Genomic DNA, 9667 nt, shown 5'->3' with positions numbered 1-9667 from the left:
TGTTAGACCACCTCCAATTGCAGCAAATAATTTTGAGTTGAAGCAAGGTTTGCTTCAAACCATTCAAAACAGCTGCATTTTCAGAGGGAAGATGAACGAATATCCAAACACGCATATGATGGACTTCGAGGAGATTATGAACATCTTTCAATACAATGGGGTGTCACTAGATGTCATGTATTTAAGGACATTCCTCTTTTCACTTAAAGATGATGCGAAGTAGTGGCTTCGAAGGTTGCCAAATGGATCAATTAGAACATGGGAGGAAATGACCAGAAAATTTCTTGATAAATATTTCTCCTCAGCTAAGACGGGCAAGATTAGAAGAGAAATCCATAACTTCTGCCAGAAAGAGAATGAAACTGTTTTTGAAGCATGGGAGAGGTTTAAGGAGATAGTTAGAAGGTGTCAACATAGCGAAATTAAACTCTGGATGCAACCCCAAGATTTTTGGGATGGATTGACACCAGCCTCACGTAGAACATTGAATAATGCAGTTGGAGGCCCTTTTATGAAGAAGACTCCAGAGGAGATAGTTGCAATTCTTGATGAGTTATCTGAAGATGCTAATCAGTGGACCTCTGAGAGTTTGTAAAGAAGAAAATAAATTGGTGTTCACCAAGTTGATGCTACTACATCTGTGCAAGTACATCTTGATGCTATGGCCAAAGAAATAGAAAGCTAACTGTAGCTTCGATGCAAAATGTACACCACGCAGCTTGTGATATATGTAGAAGAGGACACCCTACTCATGAGTGACAAGCCTCAACTGAGGAAGTGAATGCTGTAGGAAACTATAATTTTAATGCAATGGATCAAAGGTGCCCCGAATTTTCATGGAGTTCACCTGGGGGTACTGGAAATGCATGGCAACAAAACAACCCCAGATTCCAGGAACAAGGAGCTCCCGGTTTTCAAAATCAGCAAAGGCATTAGTATCAATCTCCACAGTCGAATCAATCCAGCATGGAAGATCTTATGAAGACCTTCATTATCAAGACAGATGAGAGGCTTGATGCCCATGATGTAGCTATCAAAGATTTGGGTACATCCTTTAGAGGCCTGGAAAAACAGGTTGGTCACTTAGCTACTCTAATGTCTGAGAGAGCCCCAGGAACACTCCCGGCTGATACAGAAAGAAATCCTAAAGAAACAGTATATATTGTAACTTTGAGAAGCGGGCAAATGTTGAAATATCTTACTCCAATCCAAAAAGATATGAGACATAAAAAAAAAGAAAGCGGGAAGCAGCTGAAAAGTGGTGCCGTAAAGAAGAAGGAAGATAACTCGAGAAGGTAGGAACCTTAGATGAGCAAGCATATGCCTGTGCTACCTTTTCTCCAAAAGCTAAGTAGAGAAAAGCTGGACAAGCAGTTCAAGAGATTTATGAATGTGCTGAAACAGGTTCATGTAAACTCACCATTCACAGAAGTGCTCTCATAGATGCCTGCTTATGCTAAATTCTTGGAAGAGATCCTTACGAAGAAGAGGAAAATATAGGAGACCTTAGAGGTCAAGCTCACAGAGCATTACAGCGCGATATTGCAAAATAAACTCCCACAAAAGTGTGGAGATCCAAGGAGTTTTACCATGCCTTGCTCTTTAGGCACTACTAATTTTGATAATTCTCTATGTGATTCTGGTACCTCAATTAATACAATGCCTCTATCTATTTACAGGAAACTGGAGAAGGAAATTGGAGAGATAACGTCTGCACCAATATCTTTGCAGCTGGCAGACCAAATGACTCTAACACCTGAGGGAATAGTTGAAGATGTCTTAGTTCGGGTGGATAAATTTGTATTTCCTGTGGATTTCATAGTGGTTAATATGGAAGAGAACAAGGGTGTCACACTCATCCTAGGAAGTCCATTCTTAGCAATGTGTAGAGTTATATTAGATATACAAGATAGAAAACTCATGCTTAGAGTGTGTGAGGAAACTGTGACTTTCAAGATGGATGTAGCAAAGGGGGCACAAAAGGACAAACCAGCTGCGAGTATTGAACGAAAAGTGAAGGGTGCGAAAGAGAAGGCTGTAGTGAGTGAGAAAGTTAAGGGTGGGGTGTACCCCAAAAAGGCTGAGAAGAAGCTATCTACATGGATGTGTACACTAGTTCGGGCACGAGGGATGGAGCCCAACTTCGACTCAAACCCCAATTAGATGTTCAGGGAAGTTTTCCTTACCTCTTGCTTTTTATTTGTGTATCATAGGGACATGCCATAATTTAAAGTGTGGGGTGGGGATGTATATACGTATAGAATGTATAAATGTATATGTGTGTTTTTGTAATTTAATTGATTGGAAATTTTGACAATTTTGACTTTTCTCGACGATGGATTGCCTCGGTTGTCTTCTTGAGGGATTAAAGTTGAAGAAAATCCCCCTTGGTTTTTATTTATGTTGCGGTTATTTTCCAAGGGTTTTATTTGAACCGGGTGTAGTTAGTTGTATTTTTTTTTAGGAGTAGAAAATCTTGTGCTGTGATTTTAAATGAAAGCAATATTTCTTGACTTTATTATGCCTTGAGAATAGTAAGTGCTTTAGTTGTGACGCTTATGCTCAGTTTTTGACTCTTGTATAAGTAACTTAAATTGTATGATCTTAACTTTGCTTAACTGTTTTGACTAGAGTGTCTTGATGAGTCCGATCATGAGTGAGTTATGTGCCATGTGTGTGTGAGGTTTTTGGTATTCTATGCATTGAATTTTATATCTAGAACTTTCCCCGTGTGTTTGCAAAGCAAAATAGTAGTTTATTCAGTCTTGGAAGTGATATAGGCATTTCTTTGTTAAGCCAGTTATATGTTGTTACCCACCTAATTGTTATGTATCCTAGTTGACCCCTTTGAGCTTGTAATCGTATTTCTTTGGCAACCACATTACAAGCCTTACCCAATTGTTTGAATTGACCATCTATTTGAAACTTCTTACCTCTCACAAGCACTTGAAATTGTTATGAACTTTGTAAAAGTAAAGTATGGGGTGTTGGTTTGGCTTTTGAGTGGAACTATTGGAATAAGGAGAAAGGTGCACTGTTTTGAAAAATAAAATAAAATAAGAGCCACTTGAATTCAAAAAGAAAATGAAAAAAAAAATTAAAAAAATTCATTGATATTGGTAACTCTTAATATATTTGTGCTTAAAGAAGTTGGGAGTTGACGTATACTGATGTGAAGGTGGAGTTATGGTTTGACATATGTATGGAGTTTTAGATGGTTAAATTGTATGTATTAAAGTGCTTAGGGAGGTGTAGTCACGCTTATATCCAAATATATCCTACCCATCCCGCAGCTTACATTACATCCAAATAATATCTTACTTGATCCTTGACTAAATGAGCCCAATTAGTAGAGTAGTACACTACGGGCAAGCTTATGATACATCTTTTGTATCACATGAATGTCATTTCTGAGAGAGTTAATTCTTTCTATCTTGAGTTCCAAATTGTTCTTGAACTTTATTGTGTGTGGAACTATTCTCTATTGATTGTGTGAGGGCACATGACTTGTGAAGGAAAGGTAATGTCTATGGCTTCTATGTTAGAGTAAGTGAGCAGGTTTTTGAATAAAATGAGTGGTGCTTTTGAGTCAAATCTTGAGGCGAGTATGTTACGTTATTGTGCTTAATCTGTTTTAATTATTCTTGGTGTGATGAGTTAGGAGAATTGTTTAAAAAGTTCGTGTCTATGTGAAGTGTAGTTTGATTGCTTGAGGACGAGCAATGGTTTAAGTGTGGGGTGTTGATGGTAGGCTAATCCCATATTTTAGTCTCTTATTGCATTCTAACTCACTGCACCTTACTTGTGTGGAGCTTTAATTAGTAGTTTTTTGCACTTATTATGTGTTTTATGCCGTGTAGGAGTGATTTCTAGTTATTTAGATGTTGTGGAGCAAATTCGAGATATTTGGAGCTTTGAAGTCCGAGTAGAAGCCCAAGGGATTAAACCGGGATCGCGTTCGGGATCGAGGACCAAGTCCGGATGTCAAACATTGAAGAAACGAACTCACTCTAAGAAAAATGCACAGCCGCGCCGCATGGGACGGCACGGCAGTGCAAATTATGCCCAAAAATTATTTTGTGAAGTGTTCTGGAAATTGCCACAAGCGCGCCGCATGGCGCGGCACGTCGTGCGGCGCGGTAGTGTAAAATTGTTAGAGTAACTTCCCATTTCCGCGAAAAAGGGGTAATTTCGTCGGGAGTTTATTGGGGGATGGCTTAAATACACGGGAAAACACCATTATTGGGACTTTTAACACATTTTCGACCTAAGGAGGCTAAGGAGGCTTGGGAAGAACACAAGCACAAGGATTTCATCATTCCTTCCTCACTCAAGATCCGGGTTTAGATTGAATTTATGTTTTCCTATACTTTAGTTATATTTGTGAAGAACTTATCCATGTCTATGGAGTAGCTCCTTTTGGGTTTTGATGGAATTGGTTTTTTGATGATTTTTTGTGGATTATAACTCTATTTTTATGTATTTGAATTGTTTTGGAAGATTTAATTGTTGCATCTATATTCACTAGTTCTTGTAATCGAGAGAGGCATAACTTATGATATCTTTGCATTATATTATTGGTTGAGTTCATAGATTCTTCTAAGTAATCGAAGGAGGCTAGTTGAATCATTGATTAAACCTAGTTAGGAAAATAATCGAAAGAGGTTTTCCTAAACACCGATCCACTACGCATTCTTGCACATTTTCACAGTGATTAAATTGGTTCATCTCGTGAGGTTAAGACTTAATCGAAAGAGGAGTTTTTGTTGAACGTTTGAACTAATAATAAAGTGAATTCGAGAGACTCACTTGAATATTATAAGTGAATTGTCTAGAGTTAAATCCCAGACAATTGTCTTGCACCTATCCTATCAAAACCCCATTTTATCCCATTGATATCTTCCTTTGCTCAGTCCTTGCTTCGATTGTCATTAGTCAATTAGCTATAGATTCTTAATGAATTTTAGTATTAACCATATAAATCTAAATTGTTGATCATCTTGGATAGCAATCGAGCTACAAACTATGATAATACTATTTAACTCTAATCCCTGTGCATAGGATATTATATTATACTATATTCGACTAGCGAGCATATTTAAGTGTGTGTTTTGTGCTCGTCATGTTCAAGCCCTAATTGGATTCCTTCATGATTGTATTTATTGATGACATCCTGATCTACTCCCGCAGTCGAGAGGAGCACAAACGGCATCTTCGGATTGTACTTCACACTCTGAGAGACAGCCAGTTTTCAAAGTGCGAGTTTTGGTTAAACTCAGTCGCCTTTTGGGGGCACCTCGTATCGGTAGAAGGTATAAAGTGGATCCAAAGAAGGTTAAGGCAGTTCTGAACTGGCCTAGACCTACTTCAGCTACAGAGATCCGGAGATTCCTGGGTTTGGCGGGTTACTACCGCCGGTTCATGGATGGGTTTTTTTCTATAGCATCCCCATTGACCAGGTTGACCTTGAAGGAAGACCCGTTCAGATGGTCAAACGAGTGTGAGTTGAGCTTTCTGAAGCTCAAGGCTGCTTTGACACAGTGTAAGCTCAAGGATCTTACATGGTGTATTATGATGCATCTCGTGTTGGGCTCGGTGTAGTATTGATGCAGGATGGCAGGGTGATTGCATATGCATCGCGGCAGCGGATGGTTCATGAGAAGAATTACCATGTTCATGACTTAGAGTTGGGAGACATTGTTCATGCGCTGAAGATTTGGAGGCACTATCTTTACGGCATGTCGTGCGAGGTATTCACGGATCATCAGAGTCTACAGTATTTGTTCAAATAAAAGGATCTCAATTTGAGGCAGAGGAGGTGGTTGGAGCTATTGAAAGATTATGATATCACCATTTTGTATCATCCCGGAAAGGCCAATGTGGTGGCCGATGCCTTGAATAGAAAGGCAGTGAGTATGGGCAGCCTTGCGTATATTCTAGTTGGTGAGAAGTCTCTTGTTACAGATGTTCAAGCTTTGGCCAATCACTTCCTAAGGTTGGACGTTTCAGAGCCCAGTCGTGTTCTAGCTTGTACAGTCATTCGGTCTTCCTTGTATGAGCGCATTAGAGAGCGGCAATATGATGACCCTCATTTGCTTATCCTTAGGGACACAGTGCGGAACGGTGGTGCCAAGCAGGTTACTATTGGAGATGATGGGGTTTTGAGAATGCATGGTCGTATTTGTGTGCCCAATGTGGATGGACTTCGTGAGTTGATTCTTGAGGAGGCCCACAGTTCCCGCTATTCTGTTCATCCGGGTGCTGCCAAGATGTATCAGGACTTACAGCAGCATTATTGGTGGAGAAGGATGAAGAAGTATATAGTTAGGGGTGTTCATAAAAACCCGAAAAATCGAACCAAACCGAAAACCAAACCAAACCGACCAAAATCGATACTTTTAGGTTTGGTTTGGTTTTGGTTTTACATTTTAAAAACCGATCAAAATTGGTTTGGTTTTGATTTTAATTAAAAAAACGAATCAAACCGACTATAAAAGTATCTATTTAAATTTATTATTACACCTATATATATGTATATATTTATATAAAGTTTCTAAAATTTTATGGTACATATTAGTCATTTGTATTTTTAGTCTAGTTCTTTGCTATTATAATAATCTAATTTTTTGCCTTTTAGTTTGATTGGTAGTTTTCTTTTATTAAGTACAAGAAATTATTTTATGTTAAAAATAATCGATTTTTAATTGAGTACTTAAGTTATTCATCACTATTTGAGTCAATTATCATCAATATATCTTGGTAAATGATAGATTTCTCAAAGAGCAATTGGTTTGATAGCGTTACGTTGAAAATGTACTCGCCAGAATATGCGTTTGGTAGTGTATGTCTCATATTTAAGAAAGAACCGACAAAAAACCGACAAAAATTGAATCGATAAAAAACCGACTTAATTGGTTTGGTTTGGTTCCAATATTTGAAAAATCGACTTACTTGGTTTGGTTTCTTTTTAGGGAAAAAATGGCCCAAACCGAACCATGAACACCCCTAGATATAGTTGCATATGTAGCTCGGTGTCTAAATTGTCAGCAAGTTAAGTACGAGCATAAGAGACCTGGTGCTCTGCTTCAGAAGTTAGAGATTCCCGAGTGGAAGGGAGAACGTATCACTATGGATTTTGTTGTAGGACTCCCACGGACTCAGAGGAAGTTCGACGCGGTATAGGTCATTGTGGACAGGCTGACCAGGTCAACACATTTCATTCCTGTGGTAGTTACCTATTCTTCAAAGCGGTTGGTTGAGATCTACATCCGCGAGATCATCCATCTTCACGGTGTGCCTGTGTCTATCATTTCTGATCGAGGTACGTAGTTTACTCGCACTTCTAGAGGGCATTACAACGTGAGTTGGGCACGTAGGTTGAGTTGAGCACAACATTTCATCCCCAGACGGACAGTCCGAGCGCACTATTCAGATATTGGAAGATATGCTTCGCGCCTGTGTTATAGATTTCGGGGGTTCTTTGCATCAGTTCTTGCCAATTGTGGAGTTTTCCTATAACAATAACTACCAGTCGAGCATTCAGATGGCTCCCTATGAGGCATTATACGGGAGGCGGTGCCGATAGTCAGTTGGATGGTTCGAGTTAGGAGAGGCTTGGTTGTTAGGTACAGATTTAGTACAGGATGCCTTGGATAAGGTCAAGATTATTCAGGATCAACTTCGCACAACTCAGTCTAGGCAGAAGAGTTATGCCAACCATCGAGTTCGTGATTTGGCATTCATGGTCGGAGAGAGGGTATTGCTACGGGTTTCACCCATGAAGGGTGTGATGAAGTTTGGGAAGAAGGGCAATTAAGCCCTAGGTATATCGGACCCTTCGAGATTCTTGAGAGAGTGGGTGAGGTGGCTTACAAGCTCGCATTGCCACCTAGTTTATCAGCAGTTCATCTGGTGTTCCATGTATCTATGCTCCAGAAGTATCACGGTGATCCGTCCCATGTGTTAGATTTCATCTCAGTCCAATTGGATAAGGATTTGACTTATGAGGAGGAGCCGATGGCTATTCTATCCCGGCAGGTTCGACAGTTGAGGTCTAAGAGTTATCCTTCAGTTCGAGTGCAATGGAGAGGTCAACAGGTCGTGGCAGCCACTTAGGAGCCCAAGTCAGACATGCAGAGTATATATACACACATTTTTACCTGTCCAAGTACTTTTCTATGTCCGTTCGAGGACGAACGTTTGTTTTAGTTGTGGAGAATGTGATGACCCGATAGGTCATCTAGAGTTTTAACCCTTAATTCTGTGTTCCGAGACCTCAAACAGCTTCCTTTAGCCTTTCTCAATTTACGTGCGCAGTCCGAGTCTTTTTCTAGAAGGCTCTTATATGAAAAATTGATTATAATGTAAATTCATGCCTTAAAAGTCTATTTGAGTTGACTTCGGTCAATGTTTTGAGCAAACGAACCCAGATCTGTGTTTTGACGGTCTCGTTGGGTCCGTGTCGTGATTTGGGACTTGGGCGTATGCCCGGAATCGAATTCGGAGGTCCCTGGCTCGAGTTATCGCAATTTATTGAAAATTTGAAGTTTAAAGGTTTAAATAGTTTATGAATTTGATCGAAGTTTGACTTTATTGCTATCGGGTTCAGATTTTGGTTCCGGGGCTTGGTATAGGTTCATTACTATATTTATGACTTGTCTGCAAAGTTTGGTGCAAAACGAAGTTGATTTGACGTGATTCAGACGTCCAGTTATTAAAATAAGTTTTTTTAAGTTTCATTGTAAATTTTATTCGTTTTGGTGTCTGATTCCTAGTTCTAGGTGTTATTTTGGTGTTTTGATCGCACAAGCGAATTCATATGGTGTTTTTGGACTTGTGTGCATGTTTGGTTTGGAGCCCTGAGGGCTCGGATGAGTTTTGGATAGGCTACGGAGTGAATTTGGACTTAGAATCATAGCTGGTGAAACACTGTTTCGGGTGCGGCCTCAGACCTCGCATTTGCGAGGTCTGGTTTCGCATTAGCAATACATAAGTGTCTCTATCAGATTCACAATTGTGAACAATTACTTCGTAATTTCGAAGTAAGGTTGGGTCAGCAGAGTTCACATTCGCGATGGCAGCAGAATTGTGAAGACTTCACATTTGCGAAGGATTTTTTCGCATTTACGGGGTTCACAATTGCGAACCCCAGGTCGCAATTGCGACATCTACGCCTGGACATAAAAAGGAAAAAACTAGATTTTAGTTCATTCTTTTAAATTTTCAACCCTAAAAACCTTAGAGGCGATTTTCCCAAAAGTTTTTCTTCCTAATTTCTTTGGTAAGTGACCTTAATCTACTTTTTTTAAATTTCCCACTACATTTCATAAGATTTCAACCTTAAATCTAGGATTTTCATGGTAGAAATTGGGGATTTGGGTAGAATTAGGGATTCTTATAAAATTGGAATTTAGACCTCAAATTGAGGTCAGATTTCAAAATAAATTACATAAGGGCTCGGAGGTGAATGGGTAATCGAGTTTTGGTCCGAATTTCGGGTTTGGACCAAGCGGCCCCGGGATTGACTTTTGTTGACTTTTTTCAATAATGACCTAATTTGAACCTCTTTCATTCGTGGGTAGTTCCTAAGGCTTATTTTGAATCGTTTGGTTATAAATTGCAAGATTTGGTTGGTTCGGAGGCTGGTTCGAAAGGCAAGGCTGTGGTT

General features: G+C 39.5%; 1 non-coding gene across 1 annotated transcript; it reads right to left on the bottom strand.

The window, feature by feature from the left end:
- Positions 1-316: 316 nt before the first annotated feature.
- Positions 317-420, bottom strand: LOC117273824 (small nucleolar RNA R71). Its single transcript, XR_004503855.1, has one exon. It is a non-coding gene; the product is annotated as a small nucleolar RNA R71 (small nucleolar RNA).
- Between the last annotated feature and the right edge of the window lie 9247 nt (positions 421-9667).

The sequence above is a fragment of the Nicotiana tomentosiformis genome, chromosome 2 (assembly GCF_000390325.3).
Source record: "Nicotiana tomentosiformis chromosome 2, ASM39032v3, whole genome shotgun sequence".
NCBI lineage: Eukaryota > Viridiplantae > Streptophyta > Magnoliopsida > Solanales > Solanaceae > Nicotiana > Nicotiana tomentosiformis.
The sequence above is the reverse complement of the archived record's forward strand: the minus strand, read 5'-3'. Positions and strand labels throughout refer to the sequence as shown.